At 40.5% G+C, this 19027-nt stretch overlaps 1 protein-coding gene across 3 annotated transcripts in view; it reads left to right on the top strand.

Moving 5' to 3' along the window:
- Positions 1-19027, top strand: part of itprid2 (ITPR interacting domain containing 2) — a 140869-nt gene that overhangs the window by 46117 nt on the left and 75725 nt on the right. The window contains exon 1 of one of the 3 annotated variants that reach the window (XM_055637861.1): positions 17112-17350. The exons of the other annotated variants lie outside the window; for them this stretch is intronic. The gene's annotated coding sequence lies outside the window, so the exon portion shown is untranslated. Of the gene's footprint in view, positions 1-17111; positions 17351-19027 lie in introns of those variants that run through there. 3 annotated transcript variants of the gene reach the window in all.

The raw sequence follows: 19027 nt of genomic DNA, 5'->3' as shown, positions 1-19027 counted from the left end.
AAGGCCATGACCTTAAAACAGAAGCACCAACCATACATAGACACAACTCAGTGGGACAGGCAGCATCTCTGGAGTGAAGGAATGGGCGAAGTTTCAGGTCGAGACCCTTCTTCAGACTCAACCATTCAGTACCTTGTACATGCTGTGCCATTCTGTAAGATCATGTTTGATCTATTACTTCTGCTCCGCTCTCCTTCACCTACCACACATCCCTCGATTCTCTTAATATCCAAAAATCTCTCACACTCTATCTGTCAGTTTGAGCAACTGTACCTCCATGGCTTTCTTGGTTGGAGAATTTCTAAAAATTCATAACCCTATGGATGAAGCCATTTTTTTCTCTTTTTTTTTTTCATCCCTATCCTAAATAACTGAATGCTCGTGTTAAAACCGGTTCCAGATGCCCTATGCAGGGGAAATATCATCCCTTCATCAACCCACATTTCAAGCCACATTAATTTTGCATGTTTTAATGAGTTGACCTCTCATTTAACCCTGTGTGAGTATATGCCCACTCTGCTTAATCTAGATTCTTGATTAGTACGGTGTAATGGGGAAAAGATAGGCGAATAGGGTTAAGAGGGAAGGATAGATCCGTCATGATCGAATGGCAGAGTAGACTTGATGGGCCAAATGGTCTAATTCTGCTCCTATCATTTATGAACTTACCCCCACCTCACATGGCAATTAATATGTGGTAAATATCTCATTATTTTGCCAGAAATCGATACATTAGTGAAGAGTTATGTGGAGATACTACTTGCCGTGTGTGTTTGCATTATAAAGAATACAAATGATTATAATAAAGTTTGGAACATGGCTCTTAGAAATTGCCTTTAATCCCCCCCACAAACATGCACATTTGCTAATCTATCTGGGAAATCTTGGCAGTCAAATACTGCCAGGCTTGCACCTGTAAATTATAAACTCAATGAAACAAGTGTAAGAAATACAGCCAGGAGTATTGTGAGCATGTTGTACTGTTTGTAGAGATTGTGAATAACCTGCACCTCAACCCCATGCTCTTGCCCAAATCCCACATCCTTGGTTTCCCTGGATTTCAAAAACAATTGATCTCAGTTACCGGCATCACAGTTTCTGCAGTCATGTGTTGCAGGCTTTCAATGAAAGGTCAAGATAGCAGCACAACATGTTGCAGGACTCTCAAAAGCTCCACCCTTTTGAGTTTGATCACAGCTGAAATGTTTTGAATTTTGATCTAATTGCATTTTGTAAGCGAAAAACACTCAATTGTAACATGACTGATATGATTTGCTCTCTATATAAAACGTGCCTTTGCTGTAATGCAAAAGAAAATGACTGAGTTGCTGTATTCAAAGTTAAGAATAACATGCTACTCGTGGAGTGTTATGGAGGATTGACCAAGAGGACACGACTTCAGAATTAAGGGACAGAAGTTTAGGGGTAACATGAGGGGGAACTTCTTTACTCAGAGAGTGGTAGCGGTGTGGAATGAGCTTCCAGTGGAAGTGGTAGAGGCAGGTTCGTTGGTATCATTTAAAAATAAATTGGATAGGCATATGGATGAGAAGAGAATGGAGGGTTATGGTATGAGTGCAGGCAGGTGGGACTAAGGGAAAAAAGTTGTTCGGCACGGACTTGTAGGGCCGAGATGGCCTGTTTCCGTGCTGTAATGGTTATATGGTTATTATGCTACTCATAATTATGGTGGGTTTGATAGGGTAGAGTTTTCAGATGGGTGGTGTGTAACAGCAGGGGCCATAAGTAGGAGAAATTCTGGGGAAAACTCTTTAATTAAGCATGATGATGAGACGAAATGGCCAAGGTGAATTGCAGAGATGCATTTATGAGCAAGGTCTCCAGGAAGAAATGAACGAAAGGATGTGTAGGAAGAAACTGCAGATGCTGGGTTAAACCGAAGATAGACACAAAAAAGCTGGAGTAACTCGGCGGGAGAGGCAGCATCTCTGGAGAGAAGAATCTGAGAATTCTGCATTCTCCAGATGAGGCTATATTCCAAACACCTCCTTGGTTTAAATTGTGTGTAATATCTATTCAGCTAGAGAATGCCCTACTCTGAATGTGTAAAACTGTTGAAACTCTTCCATAAGCAGATGTCATTTTTCTCAGTCACAGTAGCTTTATGGAAACAGGATCATATTAATTTTTATCCAGCTGAAATAGTTACGAGCAAACAGACCTAAAGGGAGTTGATTGTTGTGTGGAAAATTAAGAACATTTATCCAAAGGTTTATTTCTGATCTGCTTGATCTATTGGTTAATAATTCAAAGAATGGTTAACATTATACCTGGCATCTGGTGGTTGTACAGCAATTCTCACTTGAGCATAACTTTTTAACAGCAGTTAAGAGATACTAATCTCAAGACCCTTCTTTCAGTCTGAAGAAGGGTCTAGACCCGAAACATCACCCATTGCTTCTCTCCAGAGATGCTGCCGGTCCCGCTGAGTTACTCCTGCATTCTGTCCATCTTCAAATGACGTCACGCGCTCTAGACGGCTGTGCGGGCGCATGAAATCGCGCGCGACGTTCGCGGAAGTATGCTGCGCCTCAACGCGACCACGAGGTCGCGTAATTAGCGTGCCAAGGACACGTAAGTGGGACGGGGGCTTACCGGTTTTGCTGTACATTGCCCATTGAAGTTGAACTGGTTAACTTCTTCCATGTATAGAATTCCTATCATTTACAGTAATAATGTAATATGCCATGTAATTAATTCAACTGATCTGTTCTTGTTGCATTGTTAAGGAATTTATACATAACTGAGGTTTTGTAACATGTTTTTAATTGTGAAATAGAAGCTTCTTTGTGCTAACATGTTGTAGAGATGATGGACACAAAGATGTAGAACAAGTCTTGCAGTGACTGGAATGAAATGACCACACTGTTCTAAGACTTTTTAAAACGTAGTTTCCAAGTAGCTTGTTGTTTATAATGATTCCATTTTGAGATTATTTGAGGTTGTGGTTATATGGTAAGCTAAGAGATACAGCAAGGAAATGGTCCCTTTGGCCCACCATGTCCATGCCAACCATCTATCACCTGTTATCACCAGATCTATGTTATCCCACTTTCTTATTCACTCCGTACAGACTAGGTGCAATTTGCAGAGGCCAACCAGCTTACAAACCCATGCATATTTGGGATGTGGGAGGTGACCGGAGCACCCGGAGGAAACCCACACTGTCACAGTGAGAATTTGCAAACTCCAGCCAGACAGCACCTGAGGTCAGGATCAAACAGGGGTTTCTGATGCTGTGAGGCAGCAGCTCTACCAGCTGTGCCACTGTACCACCCGTAATATGTGACGCTCTGAGCAGATGCTCAACTAAACTAATAGTCTTGTCCAGAAATATTAACGTGAATTATGGACTTAATCTCCCAAAACATCAATTGTTCTGTATCTACCTACTCAAATAAAGATGATTTAAACTGCAAAGATAGAGCAGGGCATGTGCCTGAGTGTACCCAGTAAACACATTGTGGGATTTAGAGTCATAGACTTTGGCCCAACTTGTCTATGCCAACTAAGATGCCCTATCAATGCCAGCCCCAGCTGCCCGTGTTTGGCCCATATTTCTCCAAACCTTCCCTACCCATATGATATTGATTTATGCAGACCAAGTGATTGAAGGCGAGTCAAGTATTCTGAGCAAAGTTGGTGCTATTGGTATCAACGTCCCTTTAGAAAGGGCTAGGAAATGTATCCAGGGATGGTCGACATGGACATGATGGGCTGAAGGGACCATTTCCATGCTGTATTTCTTAATTTAACATATAACATAAAGCCTCTGTTTATCATTCAATTACTTCTGTTGGGTGTCGATGTGTATGACACGTGCAACCATTTGTCTATTTTTGGGTATGAAGACTAATTCTTGGGGGAAAGCTGTGAAGAAGGTGAAGATGCTGTTGAAAGTTGCTCCACAAGTTAAAGTTCTAAATTGGGGCAAGGCCAACTTTGATGGTATTAGACAGGAACATGCAAAAGTTGATTAGAGTAGATTGCTTTTGTGCAAAGGGACATCTGGTCAATGGGGTGCTTTGAAAAGTGTTATAGTGAGAGTCCAAGGTATGTGTTCCTGTGTAGGAAGGAACTGCAGATGCTGGCTTAAACCAAAGATAGGCACAAACAGCTGGAGTAACTCAGCGGGACTGGCAGCATCTCGGGAGAGAAGGAATGGGTGATTTTTAAGGTCAAGGTTCAGTGTGAAGAAGGGTCTTGACCAGAAACATCACCCATTCCTTCTCTCCAGCAATGCTGCCTATCCCACATACAAAAAGTTACTCCAGCTTTTTGTATGTGTGTTCCTGTTGGAATGAAGGACAAGGCAGGGAGTAAGGAACCCTGGATTATGGGAGAAATTGAGGCTCTGGTCAGAAAAAAGGAGGAGGCATGGGCCAGGTACAGCATCTGGGACTAAATGTATGCTGGGGGAGTTGAGGGGATTCATGAAATCAGGAGGGCAAAAAGGGGGCACAAGATAGCTCTGGCAGACAAGACCAAGTTAAAGCCAAATACATTTTATCTGGGTATAATAAGGGGAAAGGGTAACTAATGAGAGAGTAAGGCCCCTCAGAAACCACCATGTGGAGCCAGAGGAAATGGGCAAGGTGTATCCATGAATATTTTTCCTCTGTTTTTACTACAGAGAAAAACATAAAGATTGGGGAACTTGGGACAGTTAATGGAGATGTCTTGAGGACATTATGCATTACAGTCAAGGATGTGCTGGATGTCCTAAGGTGTGTGAAGGTAGATAAATGTCCCGGGCCTGATCAGATGCATCCAAGAACACTGAGGGAAGTTAAAGAAGAAATTGCAGAAGTCCTGCCTGAGATATGTGAGCCTTCATTATGCATAGGTGAGGTGTTGGAAGACAGGAAGGTGGCTAATGTTGTGCGATGTAATCTTGTAATGAAAGAATGGGTAGACTGGGCTTGTATTCACTGGAATTTAGAACGATGAGAGATGATCTTATAGACACGTAAAATTCTTAAAGGATTGGACAGACTAGATGCAGGAAAAATGTTCATGGTGTTAGGGGAGTCCAGAACCAGGGGACACAGTTTAAGAATAAGAGGTAGACCATTTAGGACTGAGATGAGGAACAACTTCACCCAGAGAGTTATGAACCTGTGGAATTCTCTGCCACAGTGGAGACCAATTCACTGGGTGTTTTCAAGAGAGAGTTAGATTTAGCTCTTAGGGCTAACGTTTCCAGGACATCAAGGGATATCCTTTAAAACCGAGGAGAAGAACTTTTTTCACACAAGAGTGGTGAATCTGATTTTAGATGACGAGCCATGGTCATATTGAATGGTGATGCTGACTTGAATGGCCTATTCCTACACCTATTTTCTATGTTTCTATAGACAGTAAGCCTAACAGTAAGAACATTAATGGAGAGGATAAGATATACAGGTACATGCATTTGGAAAGACACAGGTTGATTAGCGACAGTCAGCATGGTTTTCTGCATGGGTTATTGTGTCTCACAAATTTGATTGAGTTTTTTGAAGACGTGACCAAGAAGGTTAATGAACGCAGGGCTATGGACGTAGTCTGCATGAACTTCAGCAGGACCTTTGATAAAGTCACACATGGTATGCTGCTCTGGAAGGTTAGATTGTATGTGATCCAGAGCTAGTTGACTGGACACAGAATTAGCTTCATAGTAGGAAGTAGCGGCTGGTGTGGAAGATTATTTTGTGGAATGGAGGGATCAGTGTTGGGTTTATTGCTGTTTGACATCTGTATCAACGATGAGAATGTACGAGTAAGTTTGCAGATGACACTAAATAGGTGGTTTTGTTGACAGTGAAGATAGTTATCAAAAATTACAGTAGGATCTTGAAATGCTGGGCAAATAGGCTGAGGAATGGCTAATGGAGTTTAATTCAGATAGGTATGAAGTGTTGCACTAGGGCAGGACTTTCACAGTCATTTGTAGGGCCCTAGGAAGTGTTGTAGATAGGTTAGTGAAGAATGCTTTTGTGTTCAGTTCTGGTCACTCTGCTATAGAAAATATACTACTAAGCTGGAAAGAGTGCAAAGGTGATTTACAAGAATCTTGCCAGGACTCAAAGGCCTGAACTATAAGGAGAGGTTGGACAGGCTAGGACTTTATTCCTTGTAGCATAGGAGGCTGAGAGGTGATCTTAAAAAGATGTATAAAATAGATAGGGTGAATGCATAGAGTAAGGGAAGAAAGGTTTTGACCCTAAACGTTGTCTATTTCCTTTGCTCCATAAATGCTGCTTCACCCACTGAGTTTCTCCAACATTTTTGTCTACCAATGAATTATAGGCCATGGTTTTATGATGAAGAAAATACAAGAACCTGAGGGGCAATTGTTCACACAGAAGGAGAGATCCAGAGGAAATAGTTGAGGCAGGCACAATAATAACATTAAAAAAAACATTTGGAAAGATTCAGGGATAGGAACGGTTTAGAGTGATATGGGCCAATTGCAGGTAAATCAAACCAATTTAGGTGGGTCATTGTGGTTGGCATGGAAGAGATGGGCCGAAGGTCCTGTTTCAGTGCTGTCTGACTCTGTGACTCTGTGACATTAAATCAGCTGTCATTTGAGTGGTGAATCTCTGGAACTCTCTGCCACAGAGGGTAGTTGAGGCCAGTTCATTGGCTATATTTAAGAGGGAGTTAGTTAGATGTGGCCCTTGTGGCTAAGGGGATCAGAGGGTATGGAGAGAAGGCAGGTACGGGGTACTGAGTTGGATGATCAGCTATGATCATATTGAATGGCGGTGCAGGCTCGAAATGGCCGAATGGTCTACTCCTGCACCTAATTTCTATGTTTCTATGTTTCTATTTTTTCAAGGAAGAAATGTTGGTAATAAATAATGTATTTTCTTACTCCTGTACTGCTGCTAATGTCAGGATATTGGTTTGATGCATGAGGAACCATGAGCATTCCATATTGAGTGCCAAATGTTCACTGAAATGATCTGAAATCTGATGTAGTTGAGGTATGCGCTGAACTAGAAACATTCATTTGTAATAAACCTGCCTGACCTGATTTTATCTCATGTATATCTGTGCCTTTGTTGTAACGCAGCCACAAAGTACTGACACTTGATTTGATAGAAATCTTTAAAATTATGAAAAATTCGATCTGGTGGTGTTTTCAGCTGTGGGGTGTCATTTAGGGACCACGAGTGCAAGAAATCTGGGAGGGAGTTTGAGAGGAGCATCGTACCTCAGGGGTGGTGATGTGGTGCAATGGTCGAGTTGAATTGTATGGCTGCCTTTATGAAGAAGTCGGGCAAGGTCTCCAGGAAGAAAGAAACAAAAATATGTGCCAGGATGATGTGTGTGGGAGGGTGAATAATACAGAGAAACCAGTTTAGGCAATTTGGGTTTAAGAGATTAGAATGTAAGAACTCTGCACGTCTTCAGTTTAGCTATATTCCAAATACTTCCATGATTTAAATTGTGTGCAATTGCTACTAGATAGGGAATACTATACCCTGTGTGGGTAAAAGTGTTGCAAACTATTTCATAAACAGATGTTGTTTTTTCTCAATTGCCGTTGTTTGATGGAAACAGAATTATGTGAAGCTATATCAAGCTAGAAAGGTTATGAACAAACAAGGTAATTAAGGTCAATTAAGAATATTTGCCCAAAGGTTTACTTCTAATCTACATGGCCTATTGGTTAATAATTCAGAGAGTGGTTAACTTTGACATGTGGCATATGGTGTGATGTTCAATAGTTTTCACCCAAGCACTTTTTCAGAGCAGATAGCCATTGCTAATCTCACGTCTTTTTAGTTGTTAATTCCAGTAAATTCAGGGAAATTGAATAGTGTGAATATACTGAAAAACCCTCCCAATTGTATCCTGCTTTCTATGATCAGTGTGAACATGCAGATGTCCAGAGCTGTGGCATTATCACTTTGCTTGATCAATGGCTGAGATACTGTTTACCTTTTAGTTTAGTCTGATAGGAAGTTAATGGTACTTAATGGTGAGTAATTTAAATACCCTGACTGAAATGTAATCAAACTGAGGTATTTCAGCGTTTACTTTCTCTTTCATTCACCAATTAGAGACAATAGACATATGGCATGGAACCAGGTCCTTCGGTCCAACTTGCCCACAATATTGAAGTTGTACATTTCTCCAAAGAATGTAAATTGTCCCTAGTGCATAGGATAATGCAAATGTACGAGGTTCACTGGTCGGTGCCGACTCGGTGGGCTGAAGGACCTGGGTCCGCGCTATAACTGTAAACTAAACTATAGACTAATAGACTCAGGCAAATTGAATATCCTGAGGTTTAGGAGGGTTGCACATTTGACAGAAAGGGCAAGATGCATGTAAAAGAAGAAAAAATGAACTAATAAGCATTTTATTGATTTTATTATTAGTCGCAAAACATTTTTAAATGAGTGGGATGTGCTCATCAGGAAGTGTTGAAGATGGCAAAGTGAATCCATTCAATAGATCGGCACATTAGATTTATTTCATCCAGTTTTTTGAGGTTTGTCATTTGTACTGTATGTCAACTTTCCTCAAAGGATGGAGCGAAATCCTGAATTGCAGAGTCTGGACAGATTGTGAAGAATGGGTGTGTTGTCAGTGAGTAATTAAAGTAGAAGCACAATTCCCTTGATGGGTTAAAAGGGAACAAGAGATGATAGTGACGGTAAAGGTTTAGAATGGTGAGGCTTGAAATCGTGGGTGAAATCAAAGTTTTGAAATCAAAGTATTTAGTTTAGATACAGTGTGGAAACAGTCTCTTCAGCCCACCGGGTCCGTGCCGACCAGCGATCCCCACATATTAACACTACCCTACACACACTAGGGGGAATTTTTACATTTACCAAGTCAATGAATCTATAAACTTGTATGTCTTTGGAGTGTGGGAGGAGACCGAAGATCTCGGAGAAAACCCACACAGGTCATGGGAAGAACATACAAACTCCGTACAGATAGCACCCGTAGTTGGGGATTGAACCCGGGTCTCCAACGTGGCAAGGCAGCAACTCTACCGCTGCGCCACCGTGATTTGTGATTGGATACATAATGGATCAGCAAGCACAAGGTGATAGATGGATGGGAGCAGGTGTTAATTTGGACAGGTGCTAGGGTTTTGAGTGAGTGTGTTAATCAAGAATGGAGCAAAGCCAGCCAGGAGGATATTGAAAAACCCCCAATGCTGTATGGAACAAGGACATGGGCGAGTTTCTGCCCTAGTTGAATTGGAGGGAGAGTCAGGCAGGTTGGAACTGGGTGAAGTTACCGAGGTGGAAATGGATGATTTTGATCAAAGATGCTAGAACAAGCAAGATAGATCACTCGACAAAAAAGACGTAGTACGGTCATGGGCAGATTCATGGGTAATTTCAGCCCCATTTCCGTAACCGGCTTCTGTCTCCGCACCAAAGATCCCAGAGCGGAGCAAAGATACTAGTGCGGAGATGGAAGCTGGTTACGGAAACATCCTCGTAAAAATAAAAGTTCTTTGATAAAAGGCTTCTTCTCATTTTCAGAATTATAATTTATTAACACTAACTATCCCCCCCGCAATGTTGATTACAAGTCAGGTCGGGTTACTGAAATGGATGAAAAATAGGCCCTCGTTCAGCTCTGTTGTGTACTACACGTCAGCCCATTGCATTTAGAAGGAGTGGTCTAACTTGCTCTGCTATAGGATCTTTGATTTTGATAATGGTACGGATACTGTGAATGATAGATGCCCCGGAAAGGTAGTGGAGTCTGTATCTAAAGAAAGGATAGATTAAGGGAAAAAAAGACTACATTTTTGGTTGCATCTATTTATTTGTTGGGCATTTCTGCTCACGTATTTCTACATATTTGACAAGCTGTTTGACATTTTAGGTGCACTGATGGGGTCAAGAAAAGTGGTGGTGAATAGAGCTGGGCGTTGGCGGAACGCATTTTGAAGCTTATCCAATGCTGTGTTTATGGATGAATGCCAGAAAATGCATTTTATTGCCTAATTTCATTCTAAGCAATTAACTTTATTTAATTTCCTTCATTCACTTGTGGAATGTGGACTTATCTGACAAGATCAACATGAGTTATACGCAATTCCTTACTGATTCTAAACTAGGCCATTTTCAGAGGGACGTTAAGGATCGTCCACATTTCTGTTTGCAGTCATACACAGCTGGGACACACAGATCTCTATCCCTAAAGCACGTTAGTTGAAGAGCCAGGTAGCTCTGAAACAGGCCCTTCAACCCACCTCCAAGTCCTTGTCAACTGTCAAAACACCCATTCAGTATAATCCTACAAATCCCATTATATTCTCACTACATTCCCATCAACTCTTCCCCAGATACTCCCACTCACTTGCACATCAAGGCAAATTCCAGCAGCTGGTTAACCAAACAACCTACACATCTTTAATGTGTGGGAGGAAGCCCACACAGTCACAGGGCGCACATGCAAACTTCATGCACGCAATCCCAGAGGTCAGGATTGACCCCAGCTTGTTGGAGCTGTGAGGCAGCAACTCTACTGGCTGCACCATGTTGCCACCCCAATTGATCAGATGATTTTTATGTTATTAACATGGCTGATAGTGGCATTTATTTCATCAGACTTTAAATTCCCCAACTACTATGACTGGATTTGGATTTGGACGAGTTGGTCTCCAGATTATTACTCCAATTTTCAGGATTCCAAACAATGTAACCTCTGCGGTTCTACGTGAACCACAAGTCAAACAATTTCCACAAACGCCACTTCTATGCCACCAGCTGTAATAACCTTGGTATGCCACTTGTCGGTATTCCCCAAGGTTGTTTTCACAGGAATATGTTGATCCCTTTAAGGCACCGCCTCATAATAAAAGGACGTACCTTTAGAATGAAGATGAGGAGGAATTTCTTTAGCCAGAAGGTGGTGAATCTGTGGAATTTATTGCCACCGATGGGTATTTTTGAAGTGCTTCTTGATTAGTAAGTGTCAAAGGGTACAGTGAGAAGGCAGGTGAATGGGGTTGAGAGGGAAAAATAGGTCAGCCATGATTGAATGGTGGAGTAGACTCGATGGGCCGAATGGCCTAATTCTGCTCCTATGTCTGGTCTTATCCTGTTTAAAATAAATGTTGCCATCTTCTTGGAGTGGAAGATGATTTAGACAATAGGTGCAGGAGTGGGCCATTCGGCCCTTCGAGCCTGCACCGCCATTCAATGTGATCATGGCTGATCATCCCCAGTCAGTACCCCGTTCCTGCCTTCTCCCCATATCCCCTGACTCCGCTATCTTTAAGAGCCCTATCTAGCTCTTGAAAGTAGTCAGAGAACTGGCCTCCACCACCCTCTGAGGCAGAGAATTCCACAGATTCACAACTCTCTGTGTGAAAAAGATTTGCTTTCACTCTACTCTCAGTAGAGTAGGCTCAAGAGACCAATGTGGGAATCATAAACTTTCCCAAAGATTGAGAAGGGCATGTCTGATGAGATGAGCTGTGATTTTGTGAGGCGGTGGGCTATTCCTACTGTTTATACTGAGGGTTTGTGCCTCAGAAGCATGAATTTGAGGTACTCAATGCTACTTTGAGTGCTTCTGGTTCACTTCCAGTGGTCGCTGCCACGTATTTGCGGGAGTCAGTGGGGTTACTTATTGCATTTCCCAATGAACTTTGAGCACATCCTTTAACCTTTTCCTTTGTCTACCTGTTCTTCCCATTGATAAATGTTCAGCAAATAGCATTTGTTTCGAGCATGTGAATGAGATGTCATTCTCAACGATAGACCCCACCAACTGTAATTACTGGTTCAATCCTGGAGATATTGACCTGGGAGAGGATGCTGACATTGGTTCACACATATCCATCCAGTGGACGTAAAGTGCTTTGCAGAACATTGTTAAAAAATACCTCTCTCGTGCTTTGACATGCCTGCTGTAGGTAGTCCAAAGTCCCAGAGGCATGCATATAAGAGGACAGGATTGACTGTTCACCAGAGGACATTGAGTTTTTGGTCGGGTTGAAGGATTTAATCTTTCAATGTAATTTTCCTCATATGCTGAGAGATTGCACCTGTGATATGAGAAGTGATCCAGATTAACATCATGAACCTTTTTTTTTTTATCAGAGTGCAGTGTTGAACTCTGGGGGAAGCCACATTTGTAAGGAGGGTGTTCTACAGCTCCGCCCAATGATGCAATCAAAGGTTTAGTGAAGTCAAGAAAGGTCAGATACTGTGGCTGCTCTTCTGTTTCTCTTCGAGTGGTTGCAGGGTGAGGATCGCATCCATTGTGCCTTTTGTGAATGGATCCGCATTGTGAGTTGGAGAAAATGTTCGTTGGCTACTGGAAGGACTCTGGTGAAGTCACCTTCACTGTGACTTGCTCTTTCCATTACGGCCAAATAAAATGAATAGGTGATACAGCCTGAACTTCAACCATTTTGTTCTATTTTGGAGTAGAAGCTCTTTATTAATCTTAAATGTTACTCTGGATTTTTAATTGTAACCTTCAGGCAAGGCTACAAACATTGGAATTACTCATGCCAGTAAATGTCAGGCACCTTTGGCTTCAGTGCATTGTGTCGCATGAAAATAAAGCCCCTGTCCCACGATGCCAGTTTACCCAAGAGTTCTCCCGATTTAAAAAAAAAAATAAAAAAAAATCAAACTCGTGGTACTTCATCACGGGTATTTTTTTTATTCTTGGAAATTTTTCATACTGTTGGAAAAACTTCACGAGTTTCCGCGTTTCTCGAGTACCTGCCGTTAGCATTGCGAGCTGCTTCGAGACATCCACGAGCTCCGACGTACCCGCTACGTACATTCTACTTACTTACCACGAGTTTGATTTTTTTTTTTAAACTCGGGAGAGCTCTTGGGTAAACTCGCATCGTGGGACAGGGCCTTAAGTTATCTTTCGGTCTTAACCGAGGGAATTAATTGAACCAACTTATCATAATGTCTCCCTTCAGGAGATAGGAGATCTCTGTGCTTGTACCCTTCCAAATGTGGATTTTGCCCATGAATTTTGCAAGGTTAAAACATGTTTGACTTATTGGCTACCCTTGACAAGTGTTCTACTTGATAAGATAACACTTTGTTTTCTAAATTCTTTCCACCTTTGCAGTAAGACATGCATTCCACATATTCTGTTAGCATTTGATGTAAGTCAGTGACCAGAATAATCATTGCTTAAGTATTGCATGGATGGTTTCTAACCTGCTGTGTATTTCCAGCATTTTTATTCATATGTGTTTTCATTACATTGTTTTTATTCACAATAAAACATACAGGTCTATAAAATGTCTAATCTCTAACGTGTAATATGTTTAGTCCAACCCTCTAGTTATATATTATGTCTTTGTTAATGTTTATCTTTGAAGAACCATTTTGGGTTTAATATTACAGAGGTCCATTTGTGTTTAGAAGATTTTTTTGATAGTTTGGTAATTGATGACAGCAATATCACCAATAAAATATTGTGATCAAGTCTGTTATCGGTTCAGATCGAGTTTTTCATTCAATGTCCTCTTTTCTGTGTCTGGGATTAAGCAGGAAAAGTCAATTTTTACCATTTTGCTTCTAAATAAGCAATTTGGCAATACATGCAGGAACATTAAATTATATTGAATAGCTTCAGAGTTGAAATATTGGTTTGGATATTTTGTTCATAAACAGCTGACTATTTGCTCTCTCGGGCTACATGAGATAAATTTACAGGCAGATAAGTTCCCATCAGAAAAAGTTCACATTGTGTACTTTGAAGGAATTAAGTGATCATTGGGAGTGTTTAATTTAAAAAGCAGTTGTTTTATCTATATCTCCTTTTAGTCAAAATATTTAACTAACTGTGTTGTATGAATCTTGGGAATTATCAATAGTTATGACAGAAAAGTGAATCCAGTATTTCTAAATTCCACATGTGACAGGATGTACAACTCGCCAAGGTTTTTTCTTGAATATGCAAGTCCAATCCATTCTTGCTAATGCATGCTTAAAATCAAAATGATTTATTGTCATTAAAAAATGAACATAATGGTAAGTTTCACTTTAACCTTCTGGGGCAGTAATTAGTTTACTTTAGTGGCTCTGCCAGAAGAGGCAACTTCTAACCAGTGTATAATCTCTAACCCATGTACTATTTAATCACTAGAAAAGAATCATCTAACGGTTGATTTAAAAAAAGCTCCTGATTAATCACACCATGGATATATCAGTTATTGAGGATTTCAAGTTTAAATGGTCTACTTTTTTTAATTGAAAATGCTACTTTGATTGCTTATCTGTGGTCCCCCTGTTGGTTCTGTGAATTGTTTCATGGCATTTCAGGTCCTCAGGCCATTTAACCGGTCCAGTTGCTGGGGGGCCTTCCAGGGGTCCAGGACTGACTGTTCTGGTGGCTCATGGCTGTGGTTTGCTAAGCCCCATTAACAATTCTATGATACTCTTATGAGATGGCAAAGTGCTTCTTTTATTTTGTGTAAATAAATCAATGGAAAAATTATCTCAGTGAAAGATCCTGCAATGACAGGTATGATTGATGCATTTGGAGATCTACATGTTGGTATCCCTGCTTTACAATGAAGCAGAACCTTTTATCAACCAACCTTTTAAACTGGTCATGTTTGTCCATATGGACTGGAAGAATAGATTTGTTCATATAGTGTTGTATTTGCTGTGTAGGATGCAATGCTGTATTTGTAGTCTATGTTAAAATGGAATTGTACACTGAACATTTGATCATTAGGTTCACTGACAATAATCTTTGTGTCCAGGGAAGAACTAGAGACCGTGGGCAGTATTTGCCTTGGTTCTCATTAATCTCACATTCACTTGAGTTTTCCACCCAGTGTCCTGATACTGAGGTCAGACACAGGCTGTAATGTTGCCTGAAACGGAATGATTCTGGTGGAATCCAAAAATTCTTCAACACATGAATTGTGTAAATGCTGGTCAACGGGATTATTAATGATGCTCACCTTCACTTTGCTCTCACCCAGCTTTTTGTGGACGGGCTACTGCACAGTTTGCCACATTGTTGGACAGATGTCTGTTTTGTAGATATTCTGGGAGATTCGTTTCTAAAGCTGTGTTTGCGTCAAACGCATATCTGCAATCCATAAATAAGCACTTGTTCTATTCATGATCGTGGAGAGGAAGAATTACAAATTAGGATGAATAAAAATGAATGGAAGATTTGAATGTGTTGAACGTGGGATTTGCACCCTTTTACCTATCCCAGATTAATCTACAGCTAATCATGCACTTTTGAATGTAGTCACCACTGTAGAATAAGTACAACTCCAGATAATTTACAGGGAATTAGCTCATTGGACAATAGCAAGCATTAAATGCTGATTCAAGTTTAAATAGATACCTAGATGACATGATGATAAATTATCATTGAACCGATGTATGGAATACTCTGAAATAATGACATTAACAACAAAAAAACAGGTGTACTGCTGAGATAGTTACTGGCAACATTTGTAATATCATTTCTTGGTTTCAGCAATGTTGCTGAACCATTATTTAAAAAAAAAAACTGCTAGCTTTACTTTATATGAAACGTAATGCCTAGTTTGGCAATCAAGCATAATAAGCACATTTATAGTTATTTCATTGCATTAAAAGGTCATCTTGAAATTTTATGGAGCAGCAATTGAGAGATTTGGACAAAAGAAAGAATGCAAGGTCAAATCTCACCCTTGACATTTTTAGAATTTGAAATTGTTTAAAATTTTTAGAAATAAGGTTTAGTAAAAAAGGACCTTGAAAGATTCAGATTTTTTTTTTGGAATTGCATCTAGTTCATAACATCCTTCAAGGAATGAAATCCGCTTACTCCTTCCTATCCATTCTAACTTAAAAGTATTTCCACTGTAGTTCAGTTTTAGTTTTACCCTCAAGTGCCCAGCAAGTCATTTTGTTGCATCAGTATTGAAAAAAATCTGTGGCATCATTAACAACATTCAATGGATTTATTTTTAAATATGAAATAATATTTAAATATTAAATAATGGGTGGATTGAACTTTATCTTTTAAAAAACAGGCTTTTCTGTGAGATGCCCCCAAAAATAATATGGTGGATTAGTCCATTGTGTTTTCTCCACTTTGATTCAGATTCATTTGCCAATATAAAATGTGTCAAATTCCTAAAGATGACAAATACATGCCACCAATTAGCATTGAATCTAGAAAAAAAACACAATCTGGCATCTTCTTAAATTGTCAGGTTTGCCGAACTATGTAGCTTCACACACCACACATGCATCTAGTTCTCTGGCATCTCCCAGCTTACCTACAGGTTGCACTCAGTCGAGGACAGTTCCTGTGAAAATATCAGAAATAAATTCAGCTATTAATTCTGGTTGAGGTCTACAGGCCGTTGTAGAAAATTCTAACTCAGAAGTCTGTTGTGCAAAAGACATGAATAGATTCAAACTGATTCGAACTTCAGTCGGAAGAAGGGTCTTGACCCGAAACATCACCCATCCCTTCTCTCCAGAGATGTTGATTGTCCTGCTGAGAGGACCCAGTTTGTTTTGTCACCTCTTTATATTTCTCAGATATCTCTATCTGTGTTTTTATTTGTTCTTCTCTCTTAAACATCGTCTTTATCTTCTGCTTGCCTGTAGCTCAAGAATTCTGTTGCAGTACCTCAGTGGGATGAGCACTTAAAGGCTAACCTTGCAACTTTGAATAGTTCCAAGTTAAACCAGAATCTTTACTTTTAATTATGTCTTTCATGTACAGGAAAGTTCCACGTTTTCTCCCTGACCACACTGCACAGTATGCACTATCTTGCCATTACAGGTTTAAGATCATGTTTTTATAAGTAGAACATGCCGGAAACATACACTATTATTTGAGAATTTCCATTATAATCTGATTTCATTCCAAATATCTACCATCTGAGTTTTTTTCAAAAGAGAATGTCATGAGCTGATAGTAAAAATGCAGATTACATTCTGTAGTTAAGGAAGATGTGCACCTCAATTTTGAGGGAGGTGTCAGTTTTTTTTTCTCTGGAAATGATCAGCTCCCTGTGTTTTCAAAAGGGATTTGAAATGTTTAAGGGAAGCGAATCAGAAAAGCAGGAAGTTTCTTAACTGTTAACAATAGCAAGGTCAGCCACTTCCTCCTTGCCCGTGACGTCTGAATTACGAGCTAGTTGGGATGCAACACGAATCGGAACCAGATTGCAATGTCCACACTTTACTTTGACTGGAGCGGAGGAAAACTTACTTTGACATCTTTCTTGATCGGCTGCGCGTAGATTTCACATTGGAGCGAGATACAACGAGCTTCTAAACCCGGGGATGTTTTAATTGCTGCACTGAATAGCTTTACGGAGGCTAACAAATAGAAAATGGTAAGACGACTTTTAATATTTTAGCCAAAGGAAAAAAACATAAACGCAAAGTACACCATAATGAAACCCCATTGGGTTTGTAGTTGGCAGGGCAGGCTCGATTCTATAGCCCGTCGAAACGGTTAAAAAGAGTTTTGTGGTGAGCTGCATATTCGGCTGTTTCTTACAAGATATTTGGATTGGCATTTCTCCAGAGAGATAGTTGCCATCATAATCCGAGCTTCTGTGCGGGAATTACAGGCAGCTGCATTGAACTGAAGACCTGTCCCTACTTTGTACCATGTATTTACGATGTTACTTTTGGAATCGAGTTTAAAGCGAACACGCGGACGCTGGTTCTCAAGTGCCGACTCAAAAGACTCAAGTCTTTAATTCTTTGATGTGATATCTGCTTATTTTTTCAACTCCTTGCCTGCTGTATGTTCTGGTTGGATATCTTTTGCAGCGTCCAAGGTATATTTGCTCACTTCCTGAATGTAACCAGAATAAACTAGCCAAGAATATAAATAAGTGGCTCTGAATTCTGAAAATCACCGTTGTTATGAAAGCAACCGGTTTCTAATCTTAATGAAAAACATGTTGTTGCAGGTCTAGTGTTTCTTTAATATTTTTGCGCTTTTAATTGTATTGGTGATAACCAATAGCTCGGTTTCAATTTGCAGTGAAAGGGGTTGTTAACCTTCAAGGTAAAATCTTTCCAGGGAAATATTATTGACATTGGTTTATTATTGTCCCACGTATCAAGATGCTGTGATAAACGTTGCATGCTATCCAGGCAAATCTTACCACACATGAGTACATCAGGGAGTGTAAAGGATGGAATAATCAGAGTGCAGAATGTAGTTTTCCAGCTACAGAGAAGCACAAATGCTGCAAAGACGTAGATTGGCAAATCTAGAATTTGTCTCTAGCATATAAGGGGTCCATTCACGATTATGGTAACAAGGGGGGTGAAGCTGCTCTAGGATATGGTGCTGTCTGCTTTCAAGCTTTTGTATCTTCTGCCAGATGGGAGAGAGAGAAGAGCGAATGATGTGCGTGGCCCTTGACTATGTTCGCCACTCCCACGAGGCAGTGTGAAGTATAGATGGTTTGTGGTGGCCTAGGGTATGTTCACAACTTCCTGGGTTTTTTTGTGGCGTTGAGCAGAGCAGTTGCTCTCCAAGCTGTAAAGCTTCCCAATAGAATGCTTTCTGTGGTGCATCTGTAGAAATTGGCAAGCCATTGGAGATGTATTGTATTTCCTTAGCCTTCTGAGAAAGTAGAGTTGTTGGTGTGCCACCTTGACTGCAGTGTGTGTCAATGTTGTTGAACCAAAATAAATTGGTGATATTTATAGCTTGGAACGTAATGCTGTTGATGATCTCCACTTCACCATCATTGATATGGACTGGGGTGTGGACTCCAACCCACTCCCTGGAGTTGATTACCAGATCCTTCATTTTCCTAACATCAAGTGAGAGGCTGTTATCATCTTGACAGCGTGCTACAAAGCTCTCTATATCCTTCTTATACTCCATCTCGTCATTGTTTGAGATCCAGTCCACTACAGTGTTATCATCTGTGAACTTGTCGATGGTGTTAGAGCAGAATTTAGCCGCCCAGTTGTGAGTGTAGAGGAAGTGAGAATGCAGTTTGGTTCGACTTTGTGTTGAAGGTGGAGCTGCAGCCAATAAT

Source organism: Leucoraja erinacea, chromosome 7 (assembly GCF_028641065.1).
Source record: "Leucoraja erinacea ecotype New England chromosome 7, Leri_hhj_1, whole genome shotgun sequence".
Lineage (NCBI taxonomy): Eukaryota > Metazoa > Chordata > Chondrichthyes > Rajiformes > Rajidae > Leucoraja > Leucoraja erinaceus.
Note: the sequence above shows the minus strand (reverse complement) of the source record. Positions and strands in the feature narration are given on the sequence as shown.